This window comes from Myxocyprinus asiaticus, chromosome 1 (assembly GCF_019703515.2).
Source record: "Myxocyprinus asiaticus isolate MX2 ecotype Aquarium Trade chromosome 1, UBuf_Myxa_2, whole genome shotgun sequence".
In the NCBI taxonomy this organism is placed as follows: Eukaryota; Metazoa; Chordata; class Actinopteri; order Cypriniformes; family Catostomidae; genus Myxocyprinus; species Myxocyprinus asiaticus.
The window spans coordinates 1452647-1464421 of record NC_059344.1 but is presented as its reverse complement, the minus strand read 5'-3'; the positions used below and the strand labels follow the sequence as shown (position 1 = coordinate 1464421).

Here is an 11775-nt window from a genome sequence, read left to right as displayed (position 1 = left end):
ACCACACTTGTTTGTTGTTGTTGGTTGTTCCTGAATGGTGAGGGTTTGAGATTGATGTGAATCCCTCACGCAATTGTTTGTTGTTATGGTTGTTCTTGATAAGCGGTGCTTTGAGATCGATGCAATAATCCGTGTAACACAGAGGAGAAAAATGGGTGCGTGCTGTAAAATGAGCACAGTTTAATCGCAATAGAAATAAAAAGCGGATGCAAGTGGAAAATGCATGCAGTTGAATCACGATAAGAGAATAATGCACTGCCCTCATCACTGCCATCTGTTCCCAATCTTCCTCACCTGTCCTCCATTTCCTCATCAGCACCTGTGTGTATAAATACCCTCCAGTTTTATTCATTCCTTGTCAGTTCTTGTATTGTTACGTTGTGTTGTTAAAGTGTTATTTGGTTGGTCAGCATTATATTTTGTTCCACTCCAGCGTTTGTTCCACTCCAGCAAGTTTCCTTGATTATTCTCTGATATTTGTTCCTCTCCAGCGTGCTTCCTTATTAAAGACTTGAAAGATACTCCTGCGTCTCCTCTCTTCCTCTCCACTAACCAAACGTTAGTAAAAAGATATTTGTCTAATTTTCTTCAAATGTGTTCTGCTGAAGAAAGAAAGTCATACACACCTGGGATAGCATGAGGGTGAATAAATGTAGAGAGAATATTATTTTTTGTGTGAACTTTCCCTTTAATAAAATAAGAAGTACATAATTGTGTCTAAGCATCTTTGCATTTGGTGGGTTGTTAATTTCATAGCCTGGTTATAATTGATGTTACTAGAAAATGGAATAAATTCACTATTACAAACATGATTCCAATATTACACTGAAAGATGCAGAAATGTGATCATGGTGACAGAAAAAAAATCCCTTTTTTATTGTTTCTATCATTCAGAATTAATGGAATAAACAGGGTGTCCCCTTGGTTATAAAAGCTTCTTGCTTGTGCTTTCAAATCTGAAAGTGTACGGCACAGATTAGTGCAGTCTGTCACCTCAGTGTTAAAAATTCAGGGCTGGTTTTTGTGGTGTCGCTGCCATGAGGAAACATTAGTTTAGTGAGGCGTTTGGATTGGTCCCTCGGGCTGAAGCCCAGTGTAGATATGTGAATTTATTTGAGACCAAAGGCCTTTAAAACAAACTGCCTCTAAAACACATTCACACGTTAAGAGGTGCTTAGCCATCTGTACACACATCATGTTTCTCTGTGTGTGTGTGTGTGTGTGTGTGTGTGTGTGTGTGAGAGAGTTTGTTTGTGTTTGTGAGTGTGTGTGTGTGTGTGTAAATGTGTGTGTGAGTGCGTGTGCAGCTGCTGCAGTGTGTGATGTGTATCGGTGACAAAATGCATATTTATAACCCTTAACTGAATGTTAATAGTGCTTGAATTCATTTTTTACTATATGTCCATTCAAGCTAAACATTCATGTAAGTGCTAATAGTGTTCATGTTAAGAACTATATAAACCATCATATAAACACCATTAATGTTCAAGAGGTGTAAACATTTATATGCGTACATGTTCATTTAACAGCTTTTAGATTATTTAATAGAGATTCAGTGAACATGAATAGCTTGTAAATCTATTAATAACCTTTCGATGAATGTTAAAAGTGCTTGAATTAATTTTAAAAGCTACTGATTTTCACTGAAGGATTATTCATGGTTATTCAAAGGTTATTAATGTCCATACAAGAGCTACAATATAAACATTCATATAAGTACTGTTAATGTTCATTTAATTGCAAGAGCTGTTCAGTTTATACTCCTACAACGCAGAAGAGAACCAGCAATCCTCCAAGTATTGTGAACCACAGACCGTATTTTAATCGCACATAGAAAATTGTGATATTAAAAACCCATTGGAAATTCCCAGAAGAACCCATGGCGAAGTAGTCTTCTGGGTTGTCCTGGATATTTATGTACTGACTGAACAGCACAAGAAATCAAAATGAGGGGGGGCCTCGGTAGCTCAGCAAGTAAAGACGCTGACTACCACACCTGGAGTCGCAAGTTCGAATCCAGGGTGTGCTAAGTGACACCAGTCAGGCTTCCTAAGCAATCAATTGGCCCGGTTGCTAGGGTGGGTAGAGTCACATTGGGTTAACCTCATCGTAGTCGCTATAATGTGGTTCTCGCCATCAGTGGGGCACGTGATGTGTTGTGCGTGGATGCTGCAGAGAATAGTGTGAAGCCTCCACACACGCTATGTCTCCACGGTAACGCGCTTAACAAGCCACGTGATAAGATGCACGGATTGATTTTCTCAGACACGGAGGCAACTGAGATTCGTCATCTGCCACCTAGATTGAGGCGAGTCACTACGCCACCACGAGGACTTAGAGCGCATTGGTAATTGAGCATACCAATTGGGGGGAGAAGGGGAGGGGAGACTTTTGTGTCTTTAGTCCATATGTGTTAGCTTTATGGTTGAAGACTTCATGCTAGTTCACTCCTTAAAGGTGCAATATGTAACAATTTTCCTGTAATATTCGCCTTTTTTTTGCCAATGTGTGAACAGCTTGTAACGCAACTTAAAAAATGAGCCCTTCCCGAACTTCCTAGGTTGCCTATTAAAGCCTGTAGACTGATTTTCACGGGAAGGGAGCGGGTCGCTTTTGCCGGGAAAATCCAAAGGATGTGACGTTTATGCGCGCTCCCGAGAGCCTTGCCTCAGTGCTTCTCTTCTGCTATTCAACAGCGACAACAAACTGCAACACTAGGTAACGTTACCTTAGAGATGGAATCCAGCAAATGTCCGGTTTTGGGGATCAAAACCGACCCTGAATTGGCATTCTTCTTATTGGACAGGTAAGCTTACATAACTGCAAAGCATGTGAAATATAGTGCCATAAGGGTTGATCAGTGTAATTTTTGCTAAACTACAATAACACATGAAATGAATGCTAGACAATGTTCAAGATAATGCAAAAGCTCCATTCATTAGTGTAACGTAACTTGGTTATACAGAAAATATATACATTCTATTATTATAATACAATAGCGCATCAATATATCAAAATGACAGTTGTGATGGAATCACATCAATACTGAATTGTGTCAACATATTTATAATGTACAGTCTATTTTATAAACAGCTACTGTCATTTTCCACCAAATTTAGCTAACAGCTATTGATAAAGCTGGCTAGCTAGCTAACGCCGACATAGGCTATCGTATAAATTCATTTTAGTGTTATTAACATTTTATTTAAGAGCAATAAACATAAGCACTATTAATATTCAGGTAAGTGCACTTTTTATATTTTATTTAATTGCTACTAATTTTCTATAACTATAAACAATCATTTAAGCACTATGTTAGAGTAGTCTTATTTATTTATTTTATCAATTTTGTTTATTTTTTATGATTTAATGGTTAAAAGTATTAATGGGATTTGGGTGAATGCTAATAATGCTTCAATACAGGTAATTAGCATGCAAATGTTAATTGTGAATGTTAATAGAGTACCAATGAACCTTCAGCACACTTGAATGTTCATAGTTCTGGAAATGCTCATTGAACATTAATGACGCTTAAATTATAATGTTTCTTGAATGAGTGTTCACAGCATGTTATAGACGCAGCAGTATCGCTACAGTGTGTGTTTGGGACTTTTATTATGAAGTGCACCGGAAGCAGTGAGAGTTAGCGTCGGAAGCAGGAAGTGTGTGTATGATCATGGAGGGGACACAAGGCGCTCTGCCGGTTCTGCCCAAACACTCGTACTGGTTTGATTTCTACCTGTTTCTGCTGTTTGATGTCATCCTCTTCTTCATCATTTACTTCATTATTCCATAAGCAGTGAGTCAAGCTGCGAATCATATAAACTCCAACTCTGAATGGAATACGTGACAGAAACAATCAAGTGTTCACAACATCAGTATTTAAGATGATTTTCTGCTGTATATAAGATCATTATTTACCGCTGTATATAAGATCATCATTTACCGCTGTATATAAGATCATTATTTACCGCTGTATATAAGATCATTATTTATCGCTGTATATAAGATCATTATTTACCGCTGTATATAAGATCATTATTTACCGCTGTATATATGATCATTATTTACCGCTGTATATAAGATCATTATTTACCGCTGTATATAAGATCATTATTTATCGCTGTATATAAGATCATTATTTACAGCTGTATATAAGATCATCATTTACCGCTGTATATAAGATCATCATTTACCGCTGTATATAAGATCATTATTTATCGCTGTATATAAGATCATTATTTACAGCTGTATATAAGATCATCATTTACCGCTGTATATAAGATCATCATTTACCGCTGTATATAAGATCATTATTTACCGCTGTATATAAGATCATTATTTACCGCTGTATATAAGATCATTTACCGCTGTATATAAGATCATTTACTGCTGTATATAAGATCATTATTTACCGCTGTATATAAGATCATTATTTACCGCTGTATATAAGATCATTATTTATCACTGTATATAAGATCATTATTTATCACTGTATATAAGATCATTATTTACCGCTGTATATAACATCATTAATTACCGCTGTATATAAGATCATTTACCGCTGTATATAAGATCATTTACTGCTGTATATAAGATCATTATTTACCGCTGTATATAAGATCATTATTTACCGCTGTATATAAGATCATTATTTATCTCTGTATATAAGATCATTATTTATCACTGTATATAAGATCATTATTTACAGCTGTATATAAGATCATTATTTACCGCTGTATATAACATCATTAATTACCGCTGTATATAAGATCATTAATTACCGCTGTATATAAGATCATCAATTACCGCTGTATATAAGATCATCATTTACCACTGTATATATGATCATCATTTACCGCTGTATATAAGATCATTATTTACCGCTGTATATAAGATCATTATTTATCGCTGTATATAAGATCATTATTTATCACTGTATATAAGATCATTATTTACCGCTGTATATAACATCATTAATTACCGCTGTATATAAGATCATTAATTACCGCTGTATATAAGATCATCAATTACCGCTGTATATAAGATCATCAATTACCGCTGTATATAAGATCATTATTTACCGCTGTATATAAGATCATCATTTACCGCTGTATATAAGATCATTATTTACCGCTGTATATAAGATCATTTACTGCTGTATATAAGATCATTATTTACCGCTGTATATAAGATCATTATTTATCACTGTATATAAGATCATTATTTATCACTGTATATAAGATCATTATTTATCACTGTATATAAGATCATTATTTACCGCTGTATATAACATCATTAATTACCGCTGTATATAACATCATCAATTACCGCTGTATATAAGATCATCAATTACCGCTGTATATAAGATCATCATTTACCGCTGTATATATGATCATCATTTACCGCTGTATATAAGATCATTATTTACCGCTGTATATAAGATCATCATTTACCGCTGTATATAAGATCATTAATTACCGCTGTATATAAGATCATTATTTACCGCTGTATATAAGATCATTATTTACCGCTGTATATATGATCATTATTTACCGCTGTATATAAGATCATTATTTACCGCTGTATATAAGATCATTATTTACCGCTGTATATAAGATCATTATTTACCGCTGTATATAAGATCATTAATTACCGCTGTATATAAGATCATTATTTACCGCTGTATATAAGATCATTATTTACCGCTGTATATAAGATCATTATTTACCGCTGTATATAAGATCATTATTTACCGCTGTATATAAGATCATTATTTACCGCTGTATATATGATCATCATTTACCGCTGTATATAAGATCATCATTTACCGCTGTATATAAGATCATTTACCGCTGTATATAAGATCATTATTTATCGCTGTATATAAGATCATTTTTTATCGCTGTATATAAGATCATTATTTACCGCTGTATATAAGATCATTATTTACCGCTGTATATAAGATCATTAATTACCGCTGTATATAAGATCATTATTTACCGCTGTATATAAGATCATTATTTACCGCTGTATATAAGATCATTATTTACCGCTGTATATAAGATCATTATTTACCGCTGTATATAAGATCATTATTTACCGCTGTATATATGATCATCATTTACCGCTGTATATAAGATCATCATTTACCGCTGTATATAAGATCATTTACCGCTGTATATAAGATCATTATTTATCGCTGTATATAAGATCATTTTTTATCGCTGTATATAAGATCATTATTTACCGCTGTATATAAGATCATTATTTACCGCTGTATATAAGATCATTATTTACCGCTGTATATAAGATCATTATTTACCGCTGTATATAAGATCATTATTTACCGCTGTATATAAGATCATTATTTACCGCTGTATATAAGATCATTATTTACCGCTGTATATATGATCATTATTTACCGCTGTATATAAGATCATTTACCGTTGTATATAAGTTCATTTATACTGCAGCTCTGTATGGAATCACTTTTAGATGTTAGATGTTTATTGTATCACTGCTATAGCCTATATTATTTATTTATTGCAGCTTTAAATAAGATAGTTTCATTTTAATTCATTAATAAATGCATACATGAGTAATTGTGATAACATACTGTATTAACATTATAGTAAGAAAAACAAACATCAGCTTATCAATCAAGCAATGACTCAATCATTTAAATAATTAATTGCTTGATTGTTTAATTTATCCATGCTATCATTATTTATAGGCCATCTTTAAGGGAGAGAGTAGTGTTTTTGTCCTTTATTGTAGAAATTAAATGTGAATAACTGATACTAAAAAGAAAAAGAAAAATACAGCATATTCAATATATGACAAACTTTTATTTTGAAAACAGCCTCCGCACAGGCATTTTTCCTGTACAAAATAGTTTTACATTTCTATAATATAATTCACTTCCGTATGTAAGATCATCCTGACAGTGGATGTATGTATGTGAGATATGTAACTGTGTTGTGATTGTTAAATGTGTTTTTGTGTGTACTTTGAACATGTTCTTTCTGTGTTGTTTACAGCGTTCAGCATATGACCCAATCAGATTCACCAAAGAAACTCTGAACCACCGCCGAGATGGTCAGTACTGTTTTCAAACTTTATAGTCAGTAAGGTTTTCGCCATTACAGATATTTTAATAGTGATAGAAATGCTAGTGACAATTCTTGATTCTACATGCAACTGATTACATTACTTTAAATCTTTAAAAACTAGTGGTCGACCGATGCCGATATTCAGAAAGCAGGATGGCCGAACTCTTATTTAACACTATATTTACTCAATTTCACACAAAACTAAAAAACAATATCGTATTTTAAATGGTAGATAGCAGTTTCTTCAGATTTCTATTTAGTCAACAAATTTTAGTAATTTATTTGCACATGAAGAAATTGTTAATATATTAGCAGATGGAAATAACAGTACACACAGTTGTCCAGCAACCATGGATGGCATGTCCACATTAGCAATTGCATTTACTTGCAAATATCTAATCAAACCAATTATACATACAGTGCATAGTGAATAAGACATTTACTTATAGCACACGTGAAGCGCTTTTACTTTGGGCTACATACGAAAACGTAGGCAGCTGACTTGCTATCTTGCTGCCTCATCAGTTTTATTGATATTTGCCTTTTATCATTAGAAAAGTTACAGGGAACTGTTGAGGATAGGCTGTTAGAATACGTGCTTTAGAGGTAAATAAATGAGCGCTCCACAGGATACTGGATCTGCTTAAGTTGTGTGAGGTTGGTTTATTACACCCGTTTAAACAAGATATGTGCATATTTGCACATGGTATATGATATTAGTTTTATTGATATTTGCTTTTTTATCAATAGACAAGACAGTTAAAGTTACAGGGAACTGTTGAGGAGAGAGGGAGAATGAAACAGGTGAGCACTTTAACATTATGAGCTCAAACATGTCTGCCGCTGCTCTGATAACTGGACTGTTTAAATGAGACTGTTGCACACTGGACTATGATTGTAGTAACACGATGGCACGTAACAACAAAACTAACCGTGACTGGTCATTTACATGTCTCATTCACTTCATATGCAAGTAGGCGATTCTCGGCGCCCTCAAGAAACAAATCGGCCAAAGGGGAAAATTTAGCGCCCGTTGCAATAAATTTATCGCCTCGGTGATATATCGGTCGACCACTATTAAATACTAATTAATACAATGACGTGTAGCCTTGAAGTATTTCTCATTAATAGAAAGTGACATAACAATATATTAGACAGCTGCACACATTTTATAATATATTAATTTAAATAGACTGCAAACGGTTACTGAATTGAGTCGGTACTACAGATACAAACGTGGCATATTGCTGTCATTTAATTAACAGTATTTTTACTGCTGACTTTATCTTTTTTTTTTTGCTTGTTTTTGGCAGGACAGTAACAGTCCGCAGGACTTCCTCACTACTGAAAACACACATTCCAGCTTTACTTATGAAACTTCACTGCAGACAGAAAACTAATGTACTGAACATGCTTCATGCCACACTCCTGCTCAGAGATTAACATGGATTGTTTATTAACATGAGGAAATTACAGTGTGCATGTGTGTAAGAATTAAATCCTTATGAGTGACTTCTTTGTGTTGTTTTTGTATTTAATAGCGATGGGTTGTGACAGTTCAGCGGTGGGCCAACTACTGAGAATGACTAATTTATCTAGATTGATTGATTTAGTTTTGTGCTGGTTCACAGTGTGCTGGAGTTTAGCTGTTAGGCTGAACATTTTTTAATATTTTAAGCAAATGTAAAAATGAAATGTGCTTCATCTATAAATATTAATTATATTTTATATTTATAGATAACACATTTTTTAAACCATACTAAAAAGACATGAATACAAAATTAAGTTTCTAAGATCTTGGCATGTGCATGTTAAACTGGATTTTGGATGCCTTTATTTTGTTCAGGAAACTCAACTATACTACCAAAATAATAATAATAATTTTCTTTCTGAGTGTTTTTCTTGATTTCTGGTAGAAATATCCTTACAACAAGAAAAAAAAAAAAATCCTTGAGAAGCAGAATGATAATGTATTTTGTCTTGTTTTCTTTGAAATCTAACAAAATTTGTGCGGTTTATGCTTAAAGCAAGAAAAAAACTATTTGCCAATGGGGTGAGAAAAATTGTCTTCGAAACCAGTTTTTTTTCTTACCCCATTGGCACATTTTATTGTTCTTGTTATAAGTATAACGTTGCTATTTTTATATATATAAAAAGGGGAAATATGCCTATATTTATAACCATTAATATATTTTTGCAAGTCAGTTTCTATATAGGCACAAACCTTAATCCTTTCTCTTTTAAAGAATATACCGATTAAGTTAAGCTCAATTGACAGCATTTGTGGTATAATATTGATTAGCACTAAAATTCATTTTGACATCTCTCCTTTTCTTAAAAAAAAAAAAAAAAAAAAAAAAAGCAAACATCTGTGTTACAATGAGGCAGTAACAATAGAAGTCAATGGGGTCCATTTTTGGAGGGTTTAAAGGCAGAAATGTGAAGCTTATAATTTTATAAAAGCACTTACATTAATTCTTCTGTTAAAACTCATGTATTGTTGTTGTCATGGCAACAAAGTTATAAAATTGGCTATAACTTTACACAGATGCGGTTAATAAGTGAGTGTCGTTCGGTCAAACACCAGACTGCAGAGACCCACGAGAGGCCACATTATATCTGTCCATCTAACGCGGCTGTTTGTTTTGACCTATTGTGTTGTCTGGTGTCTCTGGGCATCGATTACTCCTTCGCTGTTTCTATTGGCTCTGAAGACAAAAGGAAGCCCAAAGCGAAATGAGAGTCAGACACGCGGTGCAGGAAATTAATGAAGGGGGCATGAAGCGCGCTCCATCGTGTGTTATTCCTCTCACAGGCTCCGTCTTATGAAATAAATCAGTACTGAGCTTTCTGCACGCACACGGACACACATTTCATGTTTGCTTGTAAACGGGGGCTTGACCGCGACTCCACTGGACAAAGATCAGGGCTGGTTGACAGCTTTTTACTGGCCTTTAAATGTGACCTGGCACAGCAAAACAAACCTGCCCTTTTATAATTTTTTGATTTTTATTTGTAACCGTATTTATAAATACTTTATTTCTAACATGTGTATATATATATATATATATATATATATATATATATATATATATATTTATACTATGATGTGTTCGAATACTCAATTTTGATTGGCTGGAATGTGTGCGGTTCAAAACGTTAAATGCACAGGTAGTTCCGGTCAGTTTTAATCACCGATATTAATGCTGTAACCATTGCAACATAACATTACAGAGTAATATAATGGAAATCAGCTTGTTTTGCGTGGAGGGTGAGAGATTGAAATCAGGACCTATTAAATGTGTCTTTCGCTGTCCGGCAATGTGATGCAAGATGATTTAAACTGTAATGTGTTGTGTATATTATGTTTCTGTGCTGAAGTGCCACCTATATCCACTAGAGACCCATCGCACTCACACATCTCTGACTCAAACGCTGAAGGAGAAGCGCTGTTTGTTTACTAAATGCACACAGCATTTTGCGATGAAGTGCTACCGTTCAAGGCAAATTGCGATTTCATTAATTCAGTGAATCGTGCAGCCTTGGTGGATACCATACCGATGTCTCAGAGGTCCAAATCTGCAGGTTCCAGAGTGTTTTGAATGGTTTCCCCCTTATTATACAGTAAGTGCTACTTTTACTGTCACTGTTTGTAACATCGGTTTTTCCACATGAATGTAAAAATGCCAATGAATAAAAATGAAATAATACATGTTCTCTGGCGTGCCAACCCCTCTACATTCTGTGGAGATTATTATTTCTGGATTATGCATTTAAATTCACAGTTTTGACCAAGTGTGTGGTCGCACTACTTTTTCTCTGTGTATATATATATATATTTATGTGTGTGTGTGTGTGTGTGTGTGTGTAGGTATATGAACATTAAATATACATAAAATAACACAAAGATAACAAAGCAAGTGTCATTTGATTAAAATCATTAGGTATTATATTGCAAAACAATAGATTGATTTAGTAATAGACTAAATTGGAGGTCACAGTGAAACCCAATGGAGGTCAATGGGGTCAATTTATGGAGGGTTTAAAGGCAGAAATGTGAAGCTTATAATTTTGTTAAAGCACTTTCATTAATTCTTCTGTTAAAATGTGTGTATTATTTGAGCTGTAAAGTTGTTTAAATCATCTTTTCCACGGTTGTTTTAGAGTTTATGGCATTATGTCGTCATGGCAACGGAGTTGTAAAATTGTCTCTAACTTGACACAGATGCTGTTAATAAGTGATTATCACAGTAAAATCATATTAACACACATATTGTTTATGGCTTGTGTCTATACATTTGAAACAGTATTTTAATGTTTACAGATTATTGACCCCATTGACTTCCATTGTAAGTGTCTCACTGGAACACACATTTGTGCTATTTTAAAGATAAGGAGGAACGAGTCGACATACATTTTTGTGGTAATCAATATTATGACACAAATGCTGTCGATTGAACTCAACTTGTGTTGAACCCAGAATATTCCTTTAAGACCACATTCATGCTGTTCTGTTTTTGTTTGAAAACTCCACTTTCAGTCTCCTAATTTCATCGTTTTCGAGGCTTAAACTTAGCGAAATGCATTTACGAGCAAAAGCGAATTCCTATGGACATGCCAAAGACAAAAATACAGTGACACTTTGTGGTTATCAGACGTT

General features: G+C 34.1%; 1 long non-coding RNA gene across 1 annotated transcript; it reads left to right on the top strand.

The window, feature by feature from the left end:
• The first annotated feature begins 3640 nt into the window (after window positions 1–3640).
• LOC127442583 (uncharacterized) lies at window positions 3641–8627 on the top strand. Its single transcript, XR_007897496.1, has 3 exons — window positions 3641–3799; window positions 7044–7101; window positions 8429–8627. It is a non-coding gene; the product is annotated as an uncharacterized LOC127442583 (long non-coding RNA).
• The last annotated feature ends 3148 nt before the right edge of the window (window positions 8628–11775 follow it).